General features: G+C 47.0%; 1 long non-coding RNA gene across 1 annotated transcript in view; it reads left to right on the top strand.

Annotated features, from left to right (window-relative positions):
- Nucleotides 1-5,115: 5,115 nt before the first annotated feature.
- LOC125774470 (uncharacterized) overlaps nt 5,116-24,722 on the top strand; it is a 64,470-nt gene continuing 44,863 nt past the window's right edge. Inside the window, exons 1-6 of the long non-coding RNA XR_007420935.1 lie at nt 5,116-5,447; nt 9,592-10,165; nt 10,236-10,277; nt 10,614-11,313; nt 15,864-15,975; nt 16,508-17,795. This is a non-coding gene — a long non-coding RNA (uncharacterized LOC125774470). The remainder of the gene's footprint in view (nt 5,448-9,591; nt 10,166-10,235; nt 10,278-10,613; nt 11,314-15,863; nt 15,976-16,507; nt 17,796-24,722) is intronic.

Raw genomic sequence — 24,722 nt, 5'->3', positions numbered from 1 at the left:
GGTGTCTTGGCTAATGTGTCTTGGCTTAGGTGTCTTGGCTTAGGTGTCTTGGCTAAGGTGTCTTGGCTTAGGTGTCTTGGCTAAGGTGTCTTGGCTAAGGTGTCTTGGCTAATGTGTCTTGGCTTAGGTGTCTTGGCTAATGTGTCTCGGCTAAAGTGTCTTGGCTAAGGTGTCTTGGCTAAGGTGTCTTGGCTAAGGTGTCTTGGCTAATGTGTCTTGGCTTAGGTGTCTTGGCTAATGTGTCTTGGCTTAGGTGTCTTGGCTTAGGTGTCTTGGCTAAGGTGTCTTGGCTTAGGTGTCTTGGCTAAGGTGTCTTGGCTAAGGTGTCTTGGCTAAGGTGTCTTGGCTAAGGTGTCTTGGCTAAGGTGTCTTGGCTAAGGTGTCTTGGCTAATGTGTCTCGGCTAATGTGTCTTGGCTAAGGTGTCTTGGCTAAGGTGTCTTGGCTAATGTGTCTCGGCTAATGTGTCTTGGCTAAGGTGTCTTGGCTAAGGTGTCTTGGCTAAGGTGTCTTGGCTAATGTGTCTTGGCTTAGGTGTCTTGGCTAATGTGTCTCGGCTAAAGTGTCTTGGCTAAGGTGTCTTGGCTAAGGTGTCTTGGCTAATGTGTCTCGGCTAATGTGTCTTGGCTAAGGTGTCTTGGCTAAGGTGTCTTGGCTAATGTGTCTCGGCTAAAGTGTCTTGGCTAAGGTGTCTTGGCTAAGGTGTCTTGGCTAAGGTGTCTTGGCTAAGGTGTCTTGGCTAAGGTGTCTTGGCTAAGGTGTCTTGGCTAATGTGTCTCGGCTAAGGTGTCTTGGCTAAGGTGTCTTGGCTAAGGTGTCTTGGCTAATGTGTCTCGGCTAATGTGTCTTGGCTAAGGTGTCTTGGCTAAGGTGTCTTGGCTAATGTGTCTCGGCTAAAGTGTCTTAACTTAGGTGTCTTGGCTTAGGTGTCTTGGCTTAGGTGTCTTGGCTTAGGTGTCTTGGCTAATGTGTCTTGGCTAAGGTGTCTTGGCTAAGGTGTCTTGGCTAATGTGTCTCGGCTAATGTGTCTTGGCTAAGGTGTCTTGGCTAATGTGTCTTGGCTAATGTGTCTCGGCTTATGTGTCTTGGCTAATGTGTCTTGGCTAAAGTGTCTTGGCTAAGGTGTCTTGGCTAATGTGTCTTGGCTAAGGTGTCTTGGCTAATGTGTCTCGGCTAAAGTGTCTTGGCTAAGGTGTCTTGGCTAATGTGTCTTGGCTAATGTGTCTCGGCTTATGTGTCTTGGCTAATGTGTCTTGGCTAAAGTGTCTTGGCTAAGGTGTCTTGGCTAATGTGTCTTGGCTAAGGTGTCTTGGCTAATGTGTCTCGGCTAAAGTGTCTTGGCTAAGGTGTCTTGGCTAAGGTGTCTTGGCTAATGTGTCTCGGCTAATGTGTCTTGGCTAAGGTGTCTTGGCTAAGGTGTCTTGGCTAATGTGTCTTGGCTTAGGTGTCTTGGCTAATGTGTCTCGGCTAAAGTGTCTTGGCTAAGGTGTCTTGGCTAAGGTGTCTTGGCTAAGGTGTCTTGGCTAAGGTGTTTTGGCTAAGGTGTCTTGGCTAAGGTGTCTTGGCTAAGGTGTCTTGGCTAATGTGTCTCGGCTAAGGTGTCTTGGCTAAGGTGTCTTGGCTAAGGTGTCTTGGCTAATGTGTCTCGGCTAAAGTGTCTTGGCTTAGGTGTCTTGGCTTAGGTGTCTTGGCTAAGGTGTCTTGGCTAAGGTGTCTTGGCTAATGTGTCTTGGCTTAGGTGTCTTGGCTAATGTGTCTCGGCTAAAGTGTCTTGGCTAAGGTGTCTTGGCTAAGGTGTCTTGGCTAATGTGTCTTGGCTAAGGTGTCTTGGCTAATGTGTCTTGGCTTAGGTGTCTTGGCTAATGTGTCTCGGCTAATGTGTCTTGGCTAAGGTGTCTTGGCTAAGGTGTCTTGGCTAATGTGTCTTGGCTTAGGTGTCTTGGCTAATGTGTCTCGGCTAAAGTGTCTTGGCTAAGGTGTCTTGGCTAAGGTGTCTTGGCTAAGGTGTCTTGGCTAAGGTGTTTTGGCTAAGGTGTCTTGGCTAAGGTGTCTTGGCTAAGGTGTCTTGGCTAATGTGTCTCGGCTAATGTGTCTTGGCTAAGGTGTCTTGGCTAAGGTGTCTTGGCTAATGTGTCTCGGCTAATGTGTCTCGGCTAATGTGTCTTGGCTAAGGTGTCTTGGCTTAGGTGTCTTGGCTAAGGTGTCTTGGCTAAGGTGTCTTGGCTAATGTGTCTTGGCTAAGGTGTCTTGGCTAATGTGTCTCGGCTAAGGTGTCTTGGCTAAGGTGTCTTGGCTAATGTGTCTTGGCTAATGTGTCTCGGCTAATGTGTCTTGGCTAAGGTGTCTTGACTAAGGTGTCTTGGCTAATGTGTCTCGGCTAAAGTGTCTTGGCTAAGGTGTCTTGGCTAAGGTGTCTTGGCTAAGGTGTCTTGGCTAATGTGTCTCGGCTAATGTGTCTTGGCTAAGGTGTCTTGGCTAAGGTGTCTTGGCTAATGTGTCTTGGCTTAGGTGTCTTGGCTAATGTGTCTCGGCTAAAGTGTCTTGGCTAAGGTGTCTTGGCTAAGGTGTCTTGGCTAAGGTGTCTTGGCTAAGGTGTCTTGGCTAAGGTGTCTTGGCTAATGTGTCTTGGCTTAGGTGTCTTGGCTAATGTGTCTTGGCTTAGGTGTCTTGGCTTAGGTGTCTTGGCTAAGGTGTCTTGGCTTAGGTGTCTTGGCTAAGGTGTCTTGGCTAAGGTGTCTTGGCTAATGTGTCTTGGCTTAGGTGTCTTGGCTAATGTGTCTCGGCTAAAGTGTCTTGGCTAAGGTGTCTTGGCTAAGGTGTCTTGGCTAAGGTGTCTTGGCTAATGTGTCTTGGCTTAGGTGTCTTGGCTAATGTGTCTCGGCTTAGGTGTCTTGGCTTAGGTGTCTTGGCTAAGGTGTCTTGGCTTAGGTGTCTTGGCTAAGGTGTCTTGGCTAAGGTGTCTTGGCTAAGGTGTCTTGGCTAAGGTGTCTTGGCTAAGGTGTCTTGGCTAAGGTGTCTTGGCTAATGTGTCTCGGCTAATGTGTCTTGGCTAAGGTGTCTTGGCTAAGGTGTCTTGGCTAATGTGTCTCGGCTAATGTGTCTTGGCTAAGGTGTCTTGGCTAAGGTGTCTTGGCTAATGTGTCTCGGCTAATGTGTCTTGGCTAAGGTGTCTTGGCTAAGGTGTCTTGGCTAATGTGTCTTGGCTTAGGTGTCTTGGCTAATGTGTCTTGGCTAAAGTGTCTTGGCTAAGGTGTCTTGGCTAAGGTGTCTTGGCTAAGGTGTCTTGGCTAAGGTGTTTTGGCTAAGGTGTCTTGGCTAAGGTGTCTTGGCTAAGGTGTCTTGGCTAATGTGTCTCGGCTAATGTGTCTTGGCTAAGGTGTCTTGGCTAAGGTGTCTTGGCTAATGTGTCTCGGCTAAAGTGTCTTGGCTTAGGTGTCTTGGCTTAGGTGTCTTGGCTAAGGTGTCTTGGCTTAGGTGTCTTGGCTAAGGTGTCTTGGCTAAGGTGTCTTGGCTAGTGTGTCTTGGCTTAGGTGTCTTGGCTAATGTGTCTCGGCTAAAGTGTCTTGGCTAAGGTGTCTTGGCTAAGGTGTCTTGGCTAATGTGTCTTGGCTAAGGTGTCTTGGCTAATGTGTCTTGGCTTAGGTGTCTTGGCTAATGTGTCTCGGCTAATGTGTCTTGGCTAAGGTGTCTTGGCTAAGGTGTCTTGGCTAATGTGTCTTGGCTTAGGTGTCTTGGCTAATGTGTCTCGGCTAAAGTGTCTTGGCTAAGGTGTCTTGGCTAAGGTGTCTTGGCTAATGTGTCTTGGCTAAGGTGTCTTGGCTAATGTGTCTTGGCTTAGGTGTCTTGGCTAAGGTGTCTCGGCTAATGTGTCTTGGCTAAGGTGTCTTAGCTAAGGTGTCTTGGCTAATGTGTTTTGGCTAAGGTGTCTTGGCTAAGGTGTCTTGGCTAAGGTGTCTTGGCTAATGTGTCTTGGCTAATGTGTCTTGGCTAATGTGTCTTGGCTAATGTGTCTTTACTAAGGTGTCTTGGCTAATGTGTCTTGGCTAAGGTGTCTCGGCTAAAGTGTCTTGGCTAAAGTGTCTTGGCTAAGGTGTCTTGGCTAAGGTGTCTTGGCTAAGGTGTCTTGGCTAAGGTGTCTTGGCTTAGGTGTCTTGGCTAAGGTGTCTTGGCTAATGTGTCTCGGCTAATGTGTCTTGGCTAAGGTGTCTTGGCTAATGTGTCTTGGCTAATGTGTCTCGGCTTATGTGTCTTGGCTAATGTGTCTTGGCTAAAGTGTCTTGGCTAAGGTGTCTTGGCTAATGTGTCTTGGCTAAGGTGTCTTGGCTAATGTGTCTCGGCTAAAGTGTCTTGGCTAAGGTGTCTTGGCTAAGGTGTCTTGGCTAATGTGTCTCGGCTAATGTGTCTTGGCTAAGGTGTCTTGGCTAAGGTGTCTTGGCTAATGTGTCTTGGCTTAGGTGTCTTGGCTAATGTGTCTCGGCTAAAGTGTCTTGGCTAAGGTGTCTTGGCTAAGGTGTCTTGGCTAAGGTGTCTTGGCTAAGGTGTTTTGGCTAAGGTGTCTTGGCTAAGGTGTCTTGGCTAAGGTGTCTTGGCTAATGTGTCTCGGCTAATGTGTCTTGGCTAAGGTGTCTTGGCTAAGGTGTCTTGGCTAATGTGTCTCGGCTAAAGTGTCTTGGCTTAGGTGTCTTGGCTTAGGTGTCTTGGCTTAGGTGTCTTGGCTTAGGTGTCTTGGCTAATGTGTCTTGGCTAAGGTGTCTTGGCTAAGGTGTCTTGGCTAAGGTGTCTTGGCTAATGTGTCTCGGCTAATGTGTCTTGGCTAAGGTGTCTTGGCTAATGTGTCTTGGCTAATGTGTCTCGGCTTATGTGTCTTGGCTAATGTGTCTTGGCTAAAGTGTCTTGGCTAAGGTGTCTTGGCTAATGTGTCTTGGCTAAGGTGTCTTGGCTAATGTGTCTCGGCTAAAGTGTCTTGGCTAAGGTGTCTTGGCTAAGGTGTCTTGGCTAATGTGTCTCGGCTAATGTGTCTTGGCTAAGGTGTCTTGGCTAAGGTGTCTTGGCTAATGTGTCTTGGCTTAGGTGTCTTGGCTAATGTGTCTCGGCTAAAGTGTCTTGGCTAAGGTGTCTTGGCTAAGGTGTCTTGGCTAAGGTGTCTTGGCTAAGGTGTTTTGGCTAAGGTGTCTTGGCTAAGGTGTCTTGGCTAAGGTGTCTTGGCTAATGTGTCTCGGCTAATGTGTCTTGGCTAAGGTGTCTTGGCTAAGGTGTCTTGGCTAATGTGTCTCGGCTAAAGTGTCTTGGCTTAGGTGTCTTGGCTTAGGTGTCTTGGCTAAGGTGTCTTGGCTTAGGTGTCTTGGCTAAGGTGTCTTGGCTAAGGTGTCTTGGCTAATGTGTCTTGGCTAAGGTGTCTTGGCTAAGGTGTCTTGGCTAATGTGTCTCGGCTAATGTGTCTTGGCTAAGGTGTCTTGGCTAATGTGTCTTGGCTAATGTGTTTCGGCTTATGTGTCTTGGCTAATGTGTCTTGGCTAAAGTGTCTTGGCTAAGGTGTCTTGGCTAATGTGTCTTGGCTAAGGTGTCTTGGCTAATGTGTCTCGGCTAAAGTGTCTTGGCTAAGGTGTCTTGGCTAATGTGTCTTGGCTAATGTGTCTCGGCTTATGTGTCTTGGCTAATGTGTCTTGGCTAAAGTGTCTTGGCTAAGGTGTCTTGGCTAATGTGTCTTGGCTAAGGTGTCTTGGCTAATGTGTCTCGGCTAAAGTGTCTTGGCTAAGGTGTCTTGGCTAAGGTGTCTTGGCTAATGTGTCTCGGCTAATGTGTCTTGGCTAAGGTGTCTTGGCTAAGGTGTCTTGGCTAATGTGTCTTGGCTTAGGTGTCTTGGCTAATGTGTCTCGGCTAAAGTGTCTTGGCTAAGGTGTCTTGGCTAAGGTGTCTTGGCTAATGTGTCTCGGCTAATGTGTCTTGGCTAAGGTGTCTTGGCTAAGGTGTCTTGGCTAATGTGTCTTGGCTTAGGTGTCTTGGCTAATGTGTCTCGGCTAAAGTGTCTTGGCTAAGGTGTCTTGGCTAAGGTGTCTTGGCTAAGGTGTCTTGGCTAAGGTGTCTTGGCTAAGGTGTTTTGGCTAAGGTGTCTTGGCTAAGGTGTCTTGGCTAAGGTGTCTTGGCTAATGTGTCTCGGCTAATGTGTCTTTTCTAAGGTGTCTTGGCTAAGGTGTCTTGGCTAATGTGTCTCGGCTAAAGTGTCTTGGCTTAGGTGTCTTGGCTAAGGTGTCTTGGCTAAGGTGTCTTGGCTTAGGTGTCTTGGCTAAGGTGTCTTGGCTAAGGTGTCTTGGCTAATATGTCTTGGCTTAGGTGTCTTGGCTAATGTGTCTCGGCTAAAGTGTCTTGGCTAAGGTGTCTTGGCTAAGGTGTCTTGGCTAATGTGTCTTGGCTAAGGTGTCTTGGCTAATGTGTCTTGGCTTAGGTGTCTTGGCTAATGTGTCTCGGCTAATGTGTCTTGGCTAAGGTGTCTTGGCTAAGGTGTCTTGGCTTAGGTGTCTTGGCTAAGGTGTCTTGGCTAAGGTGTCTTGGCTAATGTGTCTCGGCTAATGTGTCTTGGCTTAGGTGTCTTGGCTAAGGTGTCTTGGCTAAGGTGTCTTGGCTAAAGTGTCTTGGCTAAGGTGTCTTGGCTAATGTGTCTCGGCTAAGGTGTCTTGGCTAAGGTGTCTTGGCTAATGTGTCTTGGCTAATGTGTCTCGGCTAATGTGTCTTGGCTAAGGTGTCTTGGCTAAGGTGTCTTGGCTAATGTGTCTTGGCTAAGGTGTCTTGGCTAATGTGTCTCGGCTAAAGTGTCTTGGCTAAGGTGTCTTGGCTAAGGTGTCTTGGCTAAGGTGTCTTGGCTAAGGTGTCTTGGCTAAGGTGTCTTGGCTAATGTGTCTCGGCTAATGTGTCTTGGCTAAGGTGTCTTGGCTAATGTGTCTTGGCTAAGGTGTCTTGGCTAAGGTGTCTTGGCTAAGGTGTCTTGGCTAATGTGTCGTGGCTAATGTGTCTTGGCTAATGTGTCTTGGCTTAGGTGTCTTGGCTAATGTGTCTTGGCTTAGGTGTCTTGGCTAATGTGTCTCGGCTAAAGTGTCTTGGCTAAGGTGTCTTGGCTAAGGTGTCTTGGCTAAGGTGTCTTGGCTAAGGTGTCTTGGCTAAGGTGTCTTGGCTAAGGTGTCTTGGCTAATGTGTCTCGGCTAATGTGTCTTGGCTAAGGTGTCTTGGCTAAGGTGTCTTGGCTAATGTGTCTCGGCTAATGTGTCTTGGCTAAGGTGTCTTGGCTAATGTGTCTTGGCTAAGGTGTCTTGGCTAAGGTGTCTTGGCTAATGTGTCTTGGCTAAGGTGTCTTGGCTAATGTGTCTTGGCTAAGGTGTCTTGGCTAAGGTGTCTTGGCTAAGGTGTCTTGGCTAATGTGTCTCGGCTAATGTGTCTTGGCTAAGGTGTCTTGGCTAAGGTGTCTTGGCTAATGTGTCTCGGCTAATGTGTCTTGGCTAAGGTGTCTTGGCTAAGGTGTCTTGGCTAATGTGTCTCGGCTAATGTGTCTTGGCTAAGGTGTCTTGGCTAATGTGTCTTGGCTAAGGTGTCTTGGCTAATGTGTCTTGGCTAAGGTGTCTTGGCTAAGGTGTCTTGGCTAATGTGTCTTGGCTAAGGTGTCTTGGCTAAGGTGTCTTGGCTAAGGTGTCTTGGCTAATGTGTCTCGGCTAATGTGTCTTGGCTAAGGTGTCTTGGCTAAGGTGTCTTGGCTAATGTGTCTTGGCTAAGGTGTCTTGGCTAAGGTGTCTTGGCTAATGTGTCTTGGCTAAGGTGTCTTGGCTAATGTGTCTTGGCTTAGGTGTCTTGGCTAATGTGTCTCGGCTAATGTGTCTTGGCTAAGGTGTCTTGGCTAAGGTGTCTTGGCTAATGTGTCTTGGCTAAGGTGTCTTGGCTAAGGTGTCTTGGCTAAGGTGTCTTGGCTAATGTGTCTTGGCTAATGTGTCTCGGCTAATGTGTCTTGGCTAAGGTGTCTTGGCTAAGGTGTCTTGGCTAATGTGTCTTGGCTTAGGTGTCTTGGCTAATGTGTCTCGGCTAAAGTGTCTTGGCTAAGGTGTCTTGGCTAAGGTGTCTTGGCTAAGGTGTCTTGGCTAAGGTGTCTTGGCTAAGGTGTCTTGGCTAATGTGTCTTGGCTTAGGTGTCTTGGCTAATGTGTCTTGGCTTAGGTGTCTTGGCTTAGGTGTCTTGGCTAAGGTGTCTTGGCTTAGGTGTCTTGGCTAAGGTGTCTTGGCTAAGGTGTCTTGGCTAATGTGTCTTGGCTTAGGTGTCTTGGATAATGTGTCTCGGCTAAAGTGTCTTGGCTAAGGTGTCTTGGCTAAGGTGTCTTGGCTAAGGTGTCTTGGCTAATGTGTCTTGGCTTAGGTGTCTTGGCTAATGTGTCTTGGCTTAGGTGTCTTGGCTTAGGTGTCTTGGCTAAGGTGTCTTGGCTTAGGTGTCTTGGCTAAGGTGTCTTGGCTAAGGTGTCTTGGCTAATGTGTCTTGGCTTAGGTGTCTTGGCTAATGTGTCTCGGCTAAAGTGTCTTGGCTAAGGTGTCTTGGCTAAGGTGTCTTGGCTAATGTGTCTTGGCTAAGGTGTCTTGGCTAATGTGTCTTGGCTTAGGTGTCTTGGCTAATGTGTCTCGGCTAATGTGTCTTGGCTTAGGTGTCTTGGCTAAGGTGTCTTGGCTAATGTGTCTTGGCTTAGGTGTCTTGGCTAAGGTGTCTTGGCTAAGGTGTCTTGGCTAAGGTGTCTTGGCTAATGTGTCTTGGCTAATGTGTCTCGGCTAATGTGTCTTGGCTAAGGTGTCTTGGCTAAGGTGTCTTAGCTAATGTGTCTTGGCTTAGGTGTCTTGGCTAATGTGTCTCGGCTAAAGTGTCTTGGCTAAGGTGTCTTGGCTAAGGTGTCTTGGCTAAGGTGTCTTGGCTAAGGTGTCTTGGCTAAGGTGTCTTGGCTAAGGTGTCTTGGCTAATGTGTCTTGGCTTAGGTGTCTTGGCTAATGTGTCTTGGCTTAGGTGTCTTGGCTTAGGTGTCTTGGCTAAGGTGTCTTGGCTTAGGTGTCTTGGCTAAGGTGTCTTGGCTAAGGTGTCTTGGCTAATGTGTCTTGGCTTAGGTGTCTTGGCTTATGTGTCTCGGCTAAAGTGTCTTGGCTAAGGTGTCTTGGCTAAGGTGTCTTGGCTAATGTGTCTTGGCTAAGGTGTCTTGGCTAATGTGTCTTGGCTTAGGTGTCTTGGCTAAGGTGTCTCGGCTAATGTGTCTTGGCTAAGGTGTCTTAGCTAAGGTGTCTTGGCTAATGTGTTTTGGCTAAGGTGTCTTGGCTAAGGTGTCTTGGCTAAGGTGTCTTGGCTAAGGTGTCTTGGCTAAGGTGTCTTGGCTAATGTGTCTTGGCTAAGGTGTCTTGGCTAAGGTGTCTTGGCTAAGGTGTCTTGGCTAATGTGTCTCGGCTAAAGTGTCTTGGCTAAAGTGTCTTGGCTAAGGTGTCTTGGCTAAGGTGTCTTGGCTAAGGTGTCTTGGCTAAGGTGTCTTGGCTAAGGTGTCTTGGCTAAGGTGTCTTGGCTAATGTGTCTCGGCTAATGTGTCTTGGCTAAGGTGTCTTGGCTAATGTGTCTTGGCTAATGTGTCTCGGCTTATGTGTCTTGGCTAATGTGTCTTGGCTAAAGTGTCTTGGCTAAGGTGTCTTGGCTAATGTGTCTTGGCTAAGGTGTCTTGGCTAATGTGTCTCGGCTAAAGTGTCTTGGCTAAGGTGTCTTGGCTAAGGTGTCTTGGCTAATGTGTCTCGGCTAATGTGTCTTGGCTAAGGTGTCTTGGCTAAGGTGTCTTGGCTAATGTGTCTTGGCTTAGGTGTCTTGGCTAATGTGTCTCGGCGAAAGTGTCTTGGCTAAGGTGTCTTGGCTAAGGTGTCTTGGCTAATGTGTCTTGGCTAATGTGTCTCGGCTAATGTGTCTTGGCTTAGGTGTCTTGGCTAATGTGTCTCGGCTAAGGTGTCTTGGCTAAGGTGTCTTGGCTAATGTCTCTCGGCTAATGTGTCTTGGCTAAGGTGTCTTGGCTAAGGTGTCTTGGCTAATGTGTCTCGGCTAATGTGTCTTGGCTTAGGTGTCTTGGCTAAGGTGTCTTGGCTAATGTGTCTTGGCTTAGGTGTCTTGGCTAATGTGTCTTGGCTTAGGTGTCTTGGCTAATGTGTCTCGGCTAAAGTGTCTTGGCTAAGGTGTCTTGGCTAATGTGTCTTGGCTAAGGTGTCTTGGCTAATGTGTCTTGGCTAATGTGTCGTGGCTAATGTGTCTTGGCTAATGTGTCTTGGCTTAGGTGTCTTGGCTAAGGTGTCTTGGCTAAGGTGTCTTGGCTAATGTGTCTTGGCTTAGGTGTCTTGGCTAATGTGTCTCGGCTAAAGTGTCTTGGCTAAGGTGTCTTGGCTAAGGTGTCTTGGCTAATGTGTCTTGGCTAAGGTGTCTTGGCTAAGGTGTCTTGGCTAAGGTGTCTTGGCTAATGTGTCGTGGCTAATGTGTCTTGGCTAATGTGTCTCGGCTAATGTGTCTTGGCTAAGGTGTCTTGGCTAAGGTGTCTTGGCTAATGTGTCTTGGCTAAGGTGTCTTGGCTAATGTGTCTTGGCTTAGGTGTCTTGGATAATGTGTCTCGGCTAATGTGTCTTGGCTAAGGTGTCTTGGCTAAGGTGTCTTGGCTAAGGTGTCTTGGCTAAGGTGTCTTGGCTAAGGTGTCTTGGCTAAGGTGTCTTGGCTAATGCGTCTCGGCTAATGTGTCTTGGCTAAGGTGTCTTGGCTAAGGTGTCTTGGCTAATGTGTCTTGGCTAAGGTGTCTTGGCTAATGTGTCTCGGCTAATGTGTCTTGGCTAAGGTGTCTTGGCTAAGGTGTCTTGGCTAATGTGTCTCGGCTAATGTGTCTCGGCTAATGTGTCTTGGCTAAGGTGTCTTGGCTTAGGTGTCTTGGCTAAGGTGTCTTGGCTAAGGTGTCTTGGCTAATGTGTCTTGGCTAAGGTGTCTTGGCTAATGTGTCTCGGCTAAGGTGTCTTGGCTAAGGTGTCTTGGCTAATGTGTCTTGGCTAATGTGTCTCGGCAAATGTGTCTTGGCTAAGGTGTCTTGGCTAAGGTGTCTTGGCTAATGTGTCTTGGCTTAGGTGTCTTGGCTAATGTGTCTCGGCTAAAGTGTCTTGGCTAAGGTGTCTTGGCTAAGGTGTCTTGGCTAATGTGTCTTGGCTAATGTGTCTCGGCTAATGTGTCTTGGCTAAGGTGTCTTGGCTTAGGTGTCTTGGCTAAGGTGTCTTGGCTAAGGTGTCTTGGCTAATGTGTCTTGGCTAAGGTGTCTTGGCTAATGTGTCTCGGCTAAAGTGTCTTGGCTAAAGTGTCTTGGCTAAGGTGTCTTGGCTAAGGTGTCTTGGCTAAGGTGTCTTGGCTAAGGTGTCTTGGCTAAGGTGTCTTGGCTAAGGTGTCTTGGCTAAGGTGTCTTGGCTAAGGTGTCTTGGCTAATGTGTCTTGGCTAAGGTGTCTTGGCTAAGGTGTCTTGGCTAATGTGTCTTGGCTAAGGTGTCTTGGCTAAGGTGTCTTGGCTAAGGTGTCTTGGCTAATGTGTCTCGGCTAATGTGTCTTGGCTAAAGTGTCTTGGCTAAGGTGTCTTGGCTAAGGTGTCTTGGCTAAAGTGTCTTGGCTAAGGTGTCTTGGCTAATGTGTCTCGGCTAAGGTGTCTTGGCTAAGGTGTCTTGGCTAATGTGTCTTGGCTAATGTGTCTCGGCTAATGTGTCTTGGCTAAGGTGTCTTGGCTAAGGTGTCTTGGCTAATGTGTCTTGGCTAAGGTGTCTTGGCTAAGGTGTCTTGGCTAAGGTGTCTTGGCTAATGTGTCTCGGCTAATGTGTCTTGGCTAAGGTGTCTTGGCTAATGTGTCTCGGCTAAAGTGTCTTGGCTAAGGTGTCTTGGCTAAGGTGTCTTGGCTAAGGTGTCTTGGCTAATGTGTCTTGGCTAAGGTGTCTTGGCTAAGGTGTCTTGGCTAATGTGTCTTGGCTAAGGTGTCTTGGCTAAGGTGTCTTGGCTAAGGTGTCTTGGCTAATGTGTCTCGGCTAATGTGTCTTGGCTAAAGTGTCTTGGCTAAGGTGTCTTGGCTAAGGTGTCTTGGCTAAAGTGTCTTGGCTAAGGTGTCTTGGCTAATGTGTCTCGGCTAAGGTGTCTTGGCTAAGGTGTCTTGGCTAATGTGTCTTGGCTAATGTGTCTCGGCTAAAGTGTCTTGGCTGAGGTGTCTTGGCTAAGGTGTCTTGGCTAAGGTGTCTTGGCTAAGGTGTCTTGGCTAATGTGTCTTGGCTAATGTGTCTTGGCTAAGGTGTCTTGGCTAAGGTGTCTTGGCTAATGTGTCTTGGCTAAGGTGTCTTGGCTAATGTGTCTCGGCTAAAGTGTCTTGGCTAAAGTGTCTTGGCTAAGGTGTCTTGGCTAAGGTGTCTTGGCTAAGGTGTCTTGGCTAAGGTGTCTTGGCTAAGGTGTCTTGGCTAAGGTGTCTTGGCTAAGGTGTCTTGGCTAAGGTGTCTTGGCTAATGTGTCTTGGCTAAGGTGTCTTGGCTAAGGTGTCTTGGCTAATGTGTCTTGGCTAAGGTGTCTTGGCTAAGGTGTCTTGGCTAAGGTGTCTTGGCTAATGTGTCTCGGCTAATGTGTCTTGGCTAAAGTGTCTTGGCTAAGGTGTCTTGGCTAAGGTGTCTTGGCTAAAGTGTCTTGGCTAAGGTGTCTTGGCTAATGTGTCTCGGCTAAGGTGTCTTGGCTAAGGTGTCTTGGCTAATGTGTCTTGGCTAATGTGTCTCGGCTAATGTGTCTTGGCTAAGGTGTCTTGGCTAAGGTGTCTTGGCTAATGTGTCTTGGCTAAGGTGTCTTGGCTAAGGTGTCTTGGCTAAGGTGTCTTGGCTAATGTGTCTTGGCTAATGTGTCTTGGCTAAGGTGTCTTGGCTAATGTGTCTCGGCTAAAGTGTCTTGGCTAAGGTGTCTTGGCTAAGGTGTCTTGGCTAAGGTGTCTTGGCTAATGTGTCTTGGCTAAGGTGTCTTGGCTAAGGTGTCTTGGCTAATGTGTCTTGGCTAAGGTGTCTTGGCTAAGGTGTCTTGGCTAAGGTGTCTTGGCTAATGTGTCTCGGCTAATGTGTCTTGGCTAAAGTGTCTTGGCTAAGGTGTCTTGGCTAAGGTGTCTTGGCTAAAGTGTCTTGGCTAAGGTGTCTTGGCTAATGTGTCTCGGCTAAGGTGTCTTGGCTAAGGTGTCTTGGCTAATGTGTCTTGGCTAATGTGTCTCGGCTAAAGTGTCTTGGCTAAGGTGTCTTGGCTAAGGTGTCTTGGCTAAGGTGTCTTGGCTAAGGTGTCTTGGCTAAGGTGTCTTGGCTAAGGTGTCTTGGCTAATGTGTCTCGGCTAATGTGTCTTGGCTAAGGTGTCTTGGCTAAGGTGTCTTGGCTAATGTGTCTCGGCTAATGGTTCTTGGCTAAGGTGTCTTGGCTAAGGTGTCTTGGCTAATGTGTCTTGGCTAAGGTGTCTTGGCTAATGTGTCTTGGCTTAGGTGTCTTGGCTAATGTGTCGTGGCTAATGTGTCTTGGCTAATGTGTCTTGGCTTAGGTGTCTTGGCTAAGGTGTCTTGGCTAAGGTGTCTTGGCTAATGTGTCTTGGCTTAGGTGTCTTGGCTAATGTGTCTCGGCTAAAGTGTCTTGGCTAAGGTGTCTTGGCTAATGTGTCTCGGCTAATGTGTCTTGGCTAAGGTGTCTTGGCTAAGGTGTCTTGGCTAATGTGTCTCGGCTAATGTGTCTTGGCTAAGGTGTCTTGGCTAAGGTGTCTTGGCTAATGTGTCTTGGCTAAGGTGTCTTGGCTAAGGTCTCTTGGCTAATGTGTCTTGGCTAAGGTGTCTTGGCTAAGGTGTCTTGGCTAATGTGTCTTGGCTAAGGTGTCTTGGCTAAGGTGTCTTGGCTAAGGTGTCTTGGCTAATGTGTCTCGGCTAATGTGTCTTGGCTAAGGTGTCTTGGCTAAGGTGTCTTGGCTAATGTGTCTTGGCTAAGGTGTCTTGGCTAAGGTGTCTTGGCTAATGTGTCTTGGCTAAGGTGTCTTGGCTAATGTGTGTTGGCTTAGGTGTCTTGGCTAATGTGTCTCGGCTAATGTGTCTTGGCTAAGGTGTCTTGGCTAAGGTGTCTTGGCTAATGTGTCTTGGCTAAGGTGTCTTGGCTAAGGTGTCTTGGCTAAGGTGTCTTGGCTAATGTGTCTTGGCTAATGTGTCTCGGCTAATGTGTCTTGGCTAAGGTGTCTTGGCTAATGTGTCTTGGCTAATGTGTCTCGGCTTATGTGTCTTGGCTAATGTGTCTTGGCTAAGGTGTCTTGGCTAAGGTGTCTTGGCTAAGGTGTCTTGGCTAATGTGTCTTGGCTAATGTGTCTCGGCTAAAGTGTCTTGGCTAAAGTGTCTTGGCTAAGGTGTCTTGGCTAAGGTGTCTTGGCTAAGGTGTCTTGGCTAAGGTGTCTTGGCTAAGGTGTCTTGGCTAAGGTGTCTTGGCTAAGGTGTCTTGGCTAATGTGTCTTGGCTAAGGTGTCTTGGCTAAGGTGTCTTGGCTAATGTGTCTTGGCTAAGGTGTCTTGGCTAAGGTGTCTTGGCTAAGGTGTCTTGGCTAATGTGTCTCGGCTAATGTGTCTTGGCTAAAGTGTCTTGGCTAAGGTGTCTTGGCTAAGGTGTCTTGGCTAAAGTGTCTTGGCTAAGGTGTCTTGGCTAATGTGTCTCGGCTAAGGTGTCTTGGCTAAGGTGTCTTGGCTAATGTGTCTTGGCTAATGTGTCTCGGCTAATGTGTCTTGGCTAAGGTGTCTTGGCTAAGGTGTCTTGGCTAATGTGTCTTGGTTTAGGTGTCTTGGCTAATGTGTCTCGGCTAAAGTGTCTTGGCTAAGGTGTCTTGGCTAAGGTGTCTTGGCTAAGGTGTCTTGGCTAAGGTGTCTTGGCTAAGGTGTCTTGGCTAAGGTGTCTTGGCTAAGGTGTCTTGGCTAATGTGTCTTGGCTTAGGTGTCTTGGCTAATGTGTCTCGGCTAATGTGTCTTGGCTAATGTGTCTTGGCTTTAGTGTCTTGGCTAATGTGTCTTGGCTAAGGTGTCTTGGCTAATGTGTCTTGGCTTAGGTGTCTTGGCTAATGTGTCTCGGCTAAAGTGTCTTGGCTAAGGTGTCTTGGCTAAGGTGTCTTGGCTAAGGTGTCTTGGCTAAGGTGTCTTGGCTAAGGTGTCTTGGCTAAGGTGTCTTGGCTAAGGTGTCTTGGCTAAGGTGTCTTGACTAATGTGTCTCGGCTAATGTGTCTTGGCTAAGGTGTCTTGGCTAAGGTGTCTTGGCTAATGTGTCTCGGCTAATGTGTCTTGGCTAAGGTGTCTTGGCTAAGGTGTCTTGGCTAATGTGTCTTGGCTAAGGTGTCTTGGCTAAGGTGTCTTGGCTAAGGTGTCTTGGCTAATGTGTCTTGGCTAAGGTGTCTTGGCTAAGGTGTCTTGGCTAATGTGTCTTGGCTAAGGTGTCTTGGCTAATGTGTCTTGGCTAATGTGTCTTGGCTAAGGTGTCTTGGCTAAGGTGTCTTGGCTAATGTGTCTTGGCTAATGTGTCTTGGCTAAGGTGTCTTGGCAAATGTGTCTTGGCTAAGGTGTCTTGGCTAAGGTGTCTTGGCTAATGTGTCTTGGCTAATGTGTCTTGGCTAATGTGTCTTGGCTAAGGTGTCTTGGCTAAGGTGTCTTGGCTAATGTGTCTTGGCTATTGTGTCTTGGCTAATGTGTCTTGGCTAAGGTGTCTTGGATAAGGTGTCTTGGCTAATGTGTCTTGGCTAAAGTTTCTTGGCTAAGGTGTCTTGGCTAATGTGTCTTGGCTAAGGTGTCTTGGCTAAGATGTCTTGGCTAAGGTGTCTTGGCTAATGTGTCTCGGCTAAAGTGTCTTGGCTAAAGTGTCTTGGCTTAGGTGTCTTGGCTAATGTGTCTTGGCTAAGGTGTCTTGGCTAAGGTGTCTTGGCTAAGGTGTTTTGGCTAATGTGTCGTGGCTAATGTGTCTTGGCTAATGTGTTTTGGCTTAGGTGTCTTGGTTAAGGTGTCTTGGCTAAGGTGTCTTGGCTAATGTGTCTTGGCTTAGGTGTCTTGGCTAATGTGTCTCGGCTAAAGTGTCTTGGCTAAGGTGTCTTGGCTAAGGTGTCTTGGCTAATGTGTCTTGGCTAAGGTGTCTTGGCTAATGTGTCTTGGCTTAGGTGTCTTGGCTAATGTGTCTCGGCTAATGTGTCTTGGCTAAGGTGTCTTGGCTAATGTGTCTTGGCTAAGGTGTCTTGGCTAATGTGTCTTGGCTAATGTGTCTCGGCTAATGTGTCTTGGCTAAGGTGTCTTGGCTTAGGTGTCTTGGCTAAGGTGTCTTGGCTAAGGTGTCTTGGCTAATGTGTCTTGGCTAAGGTGTCTTGGCTAATGTGTCTCGGCTAAGGTGTCTTGGCTAAAGTGTCTTGGCTTAGGTGTCTTGGCTAATGTGTCTTGGCTAAGGTGTCTTGGCTAAGGTGTCTTGGCTAAGGTGTCTTGGCTAATGTGTCGTGGCTAATGTGTCTTGGCTAATGTGTCTTGGCTTAGGTGTCTTGGTTAAGGTGTCTTGGCTAAGGTGTCTTGGCTAATGTGTCTTGGCTAAGGTGTCTTGGCTAATGTGTCTCGGCTAATGTGTCTTGGCTAATGTGTCTTGGCTAAGGTGTCTTGGCTAATGTGTCTTGGCTAATGTGTCTCGGCTAATGTGTCTCGGCTAAGGTGTCTTGGCTAATGTGTCTTGGCTAAGGTGTCTTGGCTAATGTGTCTTGGCTAAGGTGTCTTGGCTAATGTGTCTTGGCTAATGTGTCTTGGCTAATGTGTCTTGGCTAAGGTGTCTTGGCTAATGTGTCTTGGCTAAGGTGTCTTGGCTAATGTGTCTTGGCTAATGTGTCTTGGCTAATGTGTCTTGGCTAAGGTGTCTTGGCTAATGTGTCTTGGCTAAGGTGTCTTGGCTAAGGTGTCTTGGCTAAGGTGTCTTGGCTAATGTGTCTTGGCTAATGTGTCTTGACTAATGTGTCTTGGCTAAGGTGTCTTGGCTAATGTGTCTTGGCTTAGGTGTCTTGGCTAATGTGTCTTGGCTAATGTGTCTTGGCTAATGTGTCTTGGCTAAGGTGTCTTGGCTAATGTGTCTTGTCTATTGTGTCTTGGCTAAGGTGTCTTGGCTAATGTGTCTTGGCTAATGTGTCTTGGCTAATGTGTCTTGGCTAAGGTGTCTTGGCTAATGTGTCTTGGCTAAGGTGTCTTGGCTAATGTGTCTTGGCTAAAGTGTCTTGGCTAATGTGTCTTGGCTAATGTGTCTTGGCTAATGTGTCTTGGCTAATGTGTCTTGGCTAATGTGTCTTGGCTAAGGTGTCTTGGCTAATGTGTCTTGGCTAAGGTGTCTTGGCTAATGTGTCTTGGCTAAGGTGTCTTGGCTAATGTGTCTTGGCTAAGGTGTCTTGGCTAAGGTGTCTTGGCTAAGGTGTCTTGGCTAAGGTGTCTTGGCTAATGTGTCTTGGCTAAGGTGTCTTGGCTAATGTGTCTTGGCTAAGGTGTCTTGGCTAAGGTGTCTTGGCTAATGTGTCTTGGCTAAGGTGTCTTGGCTAAGGTGTCTTGGCTAAGGTGTCTTGGCTAATGTGTCTTGGCTAAGGTGTCTTGGCTAATGTGTCTTGGCTAAGGTGTCTTGGCTAAGGTGTCTTGGCTAAGGTGTCTTGGCTAAGGTGTCTTGGCTAATGTGTCTTGGCTAAGGTGTCTTGGCTAATGTGTCTTGGCTAAGGTGTCTTGGCTATTGTGTCTTGGCTAAGGTGTCTTGGCTAAGGTGTCTTGGCTAATGTGTCTTGGCTAATGTGTCTTGGCTAAGGTGTCTTGGCAAATGTGTCTTGGCTAATGTGTCTTGTCTAATGTGTCTTGGCTAAGGTGTCTTGGCTAATGTGTCTTGGCTAATGTGTCTTGGCTAATGTGTCTTGGCTAATGTGTCTTGGCTAAGGTGTCTTGGCTAAGGTGTCTTGGCTAATGTGTCTTGGCTAAGGTGTCTTTGCTAATGTGTCTTGGCTAAGGTGTCTTGGCTAAGGTGTCTTGGCTAATGTGTCTTGGCTAAGGTGTCTTGGCTAAGGTGTCTTGGCTAAGGTGTCTTGGCTAAGGTGTCTTGGCTAATGTGTCTTGGCTAAGGTGTCTTGGCTAAGGTGTCTTGGCTAATGTGTCTTGGCTAAGGTGTCTTGGCTAAGGTGTCTTGGCTAATGTGTCTTGGCTAAAGTGTCTTGGCTAAGGTGTCTTGGCTAAGGTGTCTTGGCTAATGTGTCTTGGCTAAGGTGTCTTGGCTAATGTGTCTTGGCTAATGTGTCTTGGCTATTGTGTCTTGGCTAAGGTGTCTTGGCTAAGGTGTCTTGGCAAATGTGTCTTGGCTAAGGTGTCTTGGCTAAGGTGTCTTGGCTAATGTGTCTTGGCTAATGTGTCTTGACTAATGTGTCTTGGCTAAGGTGTCTTGGCTAATGTGTCTTGGCTAATGTGTCTTGGCTAATGTGTCTTGGCTAATGTGTCTTGGCTAAGGTGTCTTGGCTAATGTGTCTTGGCTAAGGTGTCTTGGCTAATGTGTCTTGGCTAAGGTGTCTTGGCTAAGGTGTCTTGGCTAAGGTGTCTTGGCTAATGTGACTTGTCTATTGTGTCTTGGCTAAGGTGTCTTGGCTAATGTGTCTTGGCTAAGGTGTCTTGGCTAATGTGTCTTGGCTAAGGTGTCTTGGCTAAGGTGTCTTGGCTAATGTGTCTTGGCTAATGTGTCTTGGCTAAGGTGTCTTGGCTAATGTGTCTTGGCTAAGGTGTCTTGGCTAATGTGTCTTGGCTAAGGTGTCTTGGCTAAGGTGTCTTGGCTAATGTGTCTTGGCTAAGGTGTCTTGGCTAAGGTGTCTTGGCTAAGGTGTCTTGGCTAAGGTGTCTTGGCTAATGTGTCTTGGCTATTTTGTCTTGGCTAAAGTGTCTTGGCTAAGATGTCTTGGATAAGGTGTCTTGGCTAATGTGTCTTGGCTAAAGTTTCTTGGCTAAGGTGTCTTGGCTAATGTGTCTTGGCTAAGGTGTCTTGGCTAAGATGTCTTGGCTAAGGTGTCTTGGCTAAGGTGTCTTGGCTAAGGTGTCTTAGCTAATGTGTCTTGGCTAATGTGTCTTAGCTAATGTGTCTTGGCTAATGTGTCTTGGCTAAAATGTCTCGGCTAATGTGTCTTGGCTAATGTGTCTTGGCTAAGGTGTCTTGGCTAAGGTGTCTTGGCTAATGTGTCTTGGCTAATGTGTCTTGGCTAATGTGTCTTGGCTAATGTGTCTTGGCTAATGTGTCTTGGCTAATGTGTCTTGGCTAAGGTGTCTTGGCTTAGGTGTCTTGGCTAATGTGTCTTGGCTAAGGTGTCTTGGCTAATGTGTCTTGGCTAATGTGTCTTGGCTAAGGTGTCGTGGCTAATGTGTCTTGGCTAATGTGTCTTGGCTAAGGTGTCTTGGCTAATGTGTCTTGGCTAAGCTGTCTTGGCTAAGGTGTCTTGGCTAAGGTGTCTTGGCTAAGGTGTCATGGCTAAGGTGTCTTGGCTAAGGTGTCTTGGCTAATGTGTCTTGGCTAATGTGTCTTGGCTAAGGTGTCTTGGCTAAGGTGTCTTGGCTAAGGTGTCTTGGCTAAGGTGTCTTGGCTAAGGTGTCATGGCTAAGGTGTCTTGGCTAATGTGTCTTGGCTAATGTGTCTTGGCTAAGGTGTCGTGGCTAATGTGTCTTGGCTAATGTGTCTTGGCTAAGGTGTCTTGGCTAAGGTGTCTTGGCTAATGTGTCTTGGCTATTGTGTCTTGGCTAAAGTGTCTTGGCTAAGGTGTCTTGGATAAGGTGTCTTGGCTAATGTGTCTTGGCTAAAGTTTCTTGGCTAAGGTGTCTTGGCTAATGTGTCTTGGCTAAGGTGTCTTGGCTAATGTGTCGTGGCTAAGGTGTCTTGGCTAAGATGTCTTGGATAAGGTGTCTTGGCTAATGTGTCTTGGCTAAAGTTTCTTGGCTAAGGTGTCTTGGCTAATGTGTCTTGGCTAAGGTGTCTTGGCTAATGTGTCTTGGCTAATGTGTCTTGGCTAAGGTGTCTTGGCTAAGGTGTCTTGGCTAAGGTGTCTTGGCTAAGGTGTCATGGCTAAGGTGTCTTGGCTAATGTGTCTTGGGTAATGTGTCTTGGCTAAAGTGTCGTGGCTAATGTGTCTTGGCTAATGTGTCTTGGCTAAGGTGTCTTGGCTAAGGTGTCTTGGCTAATGTGTCTTGGCTATTGTGTCTTGGCTAAAGTGTCTTGGCTAATGTGTCTTGGCTAAGGTGTCTTGGCTAAGGTGTCTTGGCTAAGGTGTCTTGGCTAAGGTGTCTTGGCTAAGGTGTCATGGCTAAGGTGTCTTGGCTAATGTGTCTTGGCTAATGTGTCTTGGCTAAGGTGTCGTGGCTAATGTGTCTTGGCTAATGTGTCTTGGCTAAGGTGTCTTGGCTAAGGTGTCTTGGCTAATGTGTCTTGGCTATTGTGTCTTGGCTAAAGTGTCTTGGCTAAGGTGTCTTGGATAAGGTGTCTTGGCTAATGTGTCTTGGCTAAAGTTTCTTGGCTAAGGTGTCTTGGCTAATGTGTCTTGGCTAAGGTGTCTTGGCTAATGTGTCTTGGCTAAGGTGTCTTGGCTAAGATGTCTTGGCTAAGGTGTCTTGGCTAAGGTGTCTTGGCTAAGGTGTCTTAGCTAATGTGTCTTGGCTAATGTGTCTTGGCTAAAATGTCTCGGCTAATGTGTCTTGGCTAATGTGTTTTGGCTAAGGTGTCTTGGCTAAGGTGTCTTGGCTAATGTGTCTTGGCTAATGTGTCTTGGCTAATGTGTCTTGGCTAATGTGTATTGGCTAATGTGTCTTGGCTAATGTGTCTTGGCTAAGGTGTCTTGGCTTAGGTGTCTTGGCTAATGTGTCTTGGCTAAGGTGTCTTGGCTAATGTGTCTTGGCTAATGTGTCTTGGCTAAGGTGTCGTGGCTAATGTGTCTTGGCTAATGTGTCTTGGCTAAGGTGTCTTGGCTAATGTGTCTTGGCTAAGGTGTCTTGGTTAAGGTGTCTTGGCTAAGGTGTCTTGGCTAAGGTGTCATGGCTAAGGTGTCTTGGCTAAGGTGTCTTGGCTAAGGTGTCTTGGCTAATGTGTCTTGGCTAATGTGTCTTGACTAATGTGTCTTGGCTAAGGTGTCTTGGCTAATGTGTCTTGGCTAATGTGTCTTGGCTAATGTGTCTTGGCTAATGTGTCTTGGCTAATGTGTCTTGGCTAAGGTGTCTTGGCTAAGGTGTCTTGGCTAATGTGTCTCGGCTAAGGTGTCTTGGCTAAGGTGTCTTGGCTAATGTGTCTTGGCTAATGTGTCTTGGCTAAGGTGTCTTGGCTAAGGTGTCTTGGCTAATGTGTCTTGGCTAATGTGTCTTGGCTAATGTGTCTTGGCTAATGTGTCTTGGCTAAGGTGTCTTGGCTAATGTGTCTTGGCTAAGGTGTCTTGGCTAATGTGTCTTGGCTAAGGTGTCTTGGCTAAGGTGTCTTGGCTAATGTGTCTTGGCTAAGGTGTCTTGGCTAATGTGTCTTGGCTAATGTGTCTTGGCTAAGGTGTCTTGGCTAATGTGTCTTGGCTAATGTGTCTTGGCTAATGTGTCTTGGCTAAGGTGTCTTGGCTAATGTGTCTTGGCTAAGGTGTCTTGGCTAATGTGTCTTGGCTAAGGTGTCTTGGCTAATGTGTCTTGGCTAATGTGTCTTGGCTAAGGTGTCTTGGCTAATGTGTCTTGGCTAAGGTGTCTTGGCTAATGTGTCTTGGCTAAGGTGTCTTGGCTAAGGTGTCTTGGCTAATGTGTCTTGGCTAAGGTGTCTTGGCTAATGTGTCTTGGCTAAGGTGTCTTGGCTAATGTGTCTTGGCTAATGTGTCTTGGCTAATGTGTCTTGGCTAATGTGTCTTGGCTAAGGTGTCTTGGCTAATGTGTCTTGGCTAAGGTGTCTTGGCTAATGTGTCTTGGCTAAGGTGTCTTGGCTAAGGTGTCTTGGCTAATGTGTCTTGGCTAAGGTGTCTTGGCTAATGTGTCTTGGCTAATGTGTCTTGGCTAAGGTGTCTTGGCTAAGGTGTCTTGGCTAATGTGTCTCGGCTAAGGTGTCTTGGCTAATGTGTCTTGGCTAATGTGTCTTGGCTAATGTGTCTTGGCTAATGTGTCTTGGCTAAGGTGTCTTGGCTAATGTGTCTTGGCTAAGGTGTCTTGGCTTATGTGTCTTGGCTAAGGTGTCTTGACTAATGTGTCTTGGCTAATGTGTCTTGGCTAATGTGTCTTGGCTAATGTGTCTTGGCTAATGTGTCTTGGCTAATGTGTCTTGGCTAAGGTGTCTTGGCTAATGTGTCTTGGCTAAGGTGTCTTGGCTAATGTGTCTTGGCTAAGGTGTCTTGGCTAAGGTGTCTTGGCTAATGTGTCTTGGCTAAGGTGTCTTGGCTAATGTGTCTTGGCTAATGTGTCTTGGCTAAGGTGTCTTGGCTAAGGTGTCTTGGCTAATGTGTCTTGGCTAATGTGTCTTGGCTAAGGTGTCTTGGCAAATGTGTCTTGGCTAAGGTGTCTTGGCTAAGGTGTCTTGGCTAATGTGTCTTGGCTAATGTGTCTTGACTAATGTGTCTTGGCTAAGGTGTCTTGGCTAATGTGTCTTGGCTAATGTGTCTTGGCTAATGTGTCTTGGCTAATGTGTCTTGGCTAATGTGTCTTGGCTAAGGTGTCTTGGCTAATGTGTCTTGGCTAAGGTGTCTTGGCTAATGTGTCTTGGCTAAGGTGTCTTGGTTAATGTGTCTTGGCTAAGGTGTCTTGGCTAAGGTGTCTTGGCTAATGTGTCTTGGCTAAGGTGTCTTGGCTAAGGTGTCTTGGCTAATGTGTCTTGGCTATTGTGTCTTGGCTAATGTGTCTTGGCTAAGGTGTCTTGGATAAGGTGTCTTGGCTAATGTGTCTTGGCTAAAGTTTCTTGGCTAAGGTGTCTTGGCTAATGTGTCTTGGCTAAGGTGTCTTGGCTAAGATGTCTTGGCTAAGGTGTCTTGGCTAAGGTGTCTTGGCTAAGGTGTCTTGGCTAAGATGTCTTGGCTAAGGTGTCTTGGCTAAGGTGTCTTGGCTAATGTGTCTTGGCTAAGGTGTCTTGGCTAATGTGTCTTGGCTAAGGTGTCTTGGCTAAGGTGTCTTGGCTAAGGTGTCTTGGCTAATGTGTCTTGGCTAATGTGTCTTGGCTAAGGTGTCTTGGCTAATGTGTCTTGGCTAATGTGTCTTGGCTATTGTGTCTTGGCTAAGGTGTCTTGGCTAATGTGTCTTGGCTAATGTGTCTTGGCTAATGTGTCTTGGCTAATGTGTCTTGGCTAATGTGTCTTGGCTAATGTGTCTTGGCTAAGGTGTCTTGGCTAATGTGTCTTGGCTAAGGTGTCTTGGCTAATGTGTCTTGGCTAAAGTGTCTTGGCTAATGTGTCTTGGCTAATGTGTCTTGGCTAATGTGTCTTGGCTAAGGTGTCCCCAATTAGCAATTCAACCACGCCTGCTAATAAATACTATTGCCGCTATGTTCTGGCCTACAGGCGAAGTGAGATAAAAAACGTGCACATACGCATATACACGGTACGCTGTCGATCCCAATTAGCCCTTTCTCCCTCTACCTAACTAAGGATCATCCTGCTAAAGCGAGAATGCGTGTTGGGATCGCGCATCGATACACACTAACACATTCAAAGACACCATGTGTGTACACAGCGTACGAGCGCCTGCACGATCCTAGGGGCGTGACGCGGGTCGATGTGGAATCCATGTGGAACGCATCGGGACTGCTCGCAGCGTACGGGCGCATGCACGATCCTGGCGGATGAATATGGAAGCTTTCGAGTCCATGTGGAATCCTGTCGGAATCCATGTGGGATCCTCACGGCGTCCATGTGGAAAGCAACGCTAGCCCTCGCAGTGTACGGGCGCTTGCACGATCCTTGTGGGTGAATGTTTAATGCCGGTGAATGAGTCCATGTGGAAAGCTGCAAGACCGCTCGCAGTGGACGGTGTTTTGGTCGCGATGGTCGTAGCGCAGCGTGCACAAGCGCGTTCAGTTTTCTTCATTTATTTGTATTAAAATTATTATTTATTTACAAACCACCGATTACAATATGTTGGCCACACTTTGGGCTAATAGTTGCAAGATTTTCCCGTGAGATATTTAAATAAAATAGTATTATATTTCAATGACAAAAACGAGGTATTTTCGCTACAATTCTATGCCTTGCTTTAGCTATTTCCTCGCGGCCGTCCGTAACGGCTTTGGTTTTTAGCGAATAACTAAAAAAGTTGAAGAGCTAGACAAAAATGATGTTCTACAAAGTTGTAAAGAATAACATTTTGCATCTTTCAAAGATATTTATAGATTTTTATACAAATGATTAACCATGTTATTTTGATAAAATATATCGGGGATTGCTTCAGCGTCACAAATTTAATTTTTAAATTCATTCAAACATACGATTTGGATAAAAGTGTAAAGGACAGTGTTGACCTACTTATGAACAACTGTTATGAAAAATTTTGGACTTCTGAACAGCTTTTAAATTGATCGTTCACTGCCTGTAGTCCCATCGTTCGACACCTAATCGACGCATCCTGTTACATTCATATTCTTTACCTATGTACCCGAACGCATAACTGGTACGCGAGTCGGTGTTTAGCCGGTAACCATTTCTTGGCCAAGCAATGGTTTGTGG

The sequence above is a fragment of the Anopheles funestus genome, unplaced genomic scaffold, assembly GCF_943734845.2.
Source record: "Anopheles funestus unplaced genomic scaffold, idAnoFuneDA-416_04 scaffold_10_ctg1, whole genome shotgun sequence".
Classification (NCBI taxonomy): Eukaryota; Metazoa; Arthropoda; class Insecta; order Diptera; family Culicidae; genus Anopheles; species Anopheles funestus.
Note: the sequence above shows the minus strand (reverse complement) of the source record. Positions and strands in the feature narration are given on the sequence as shown.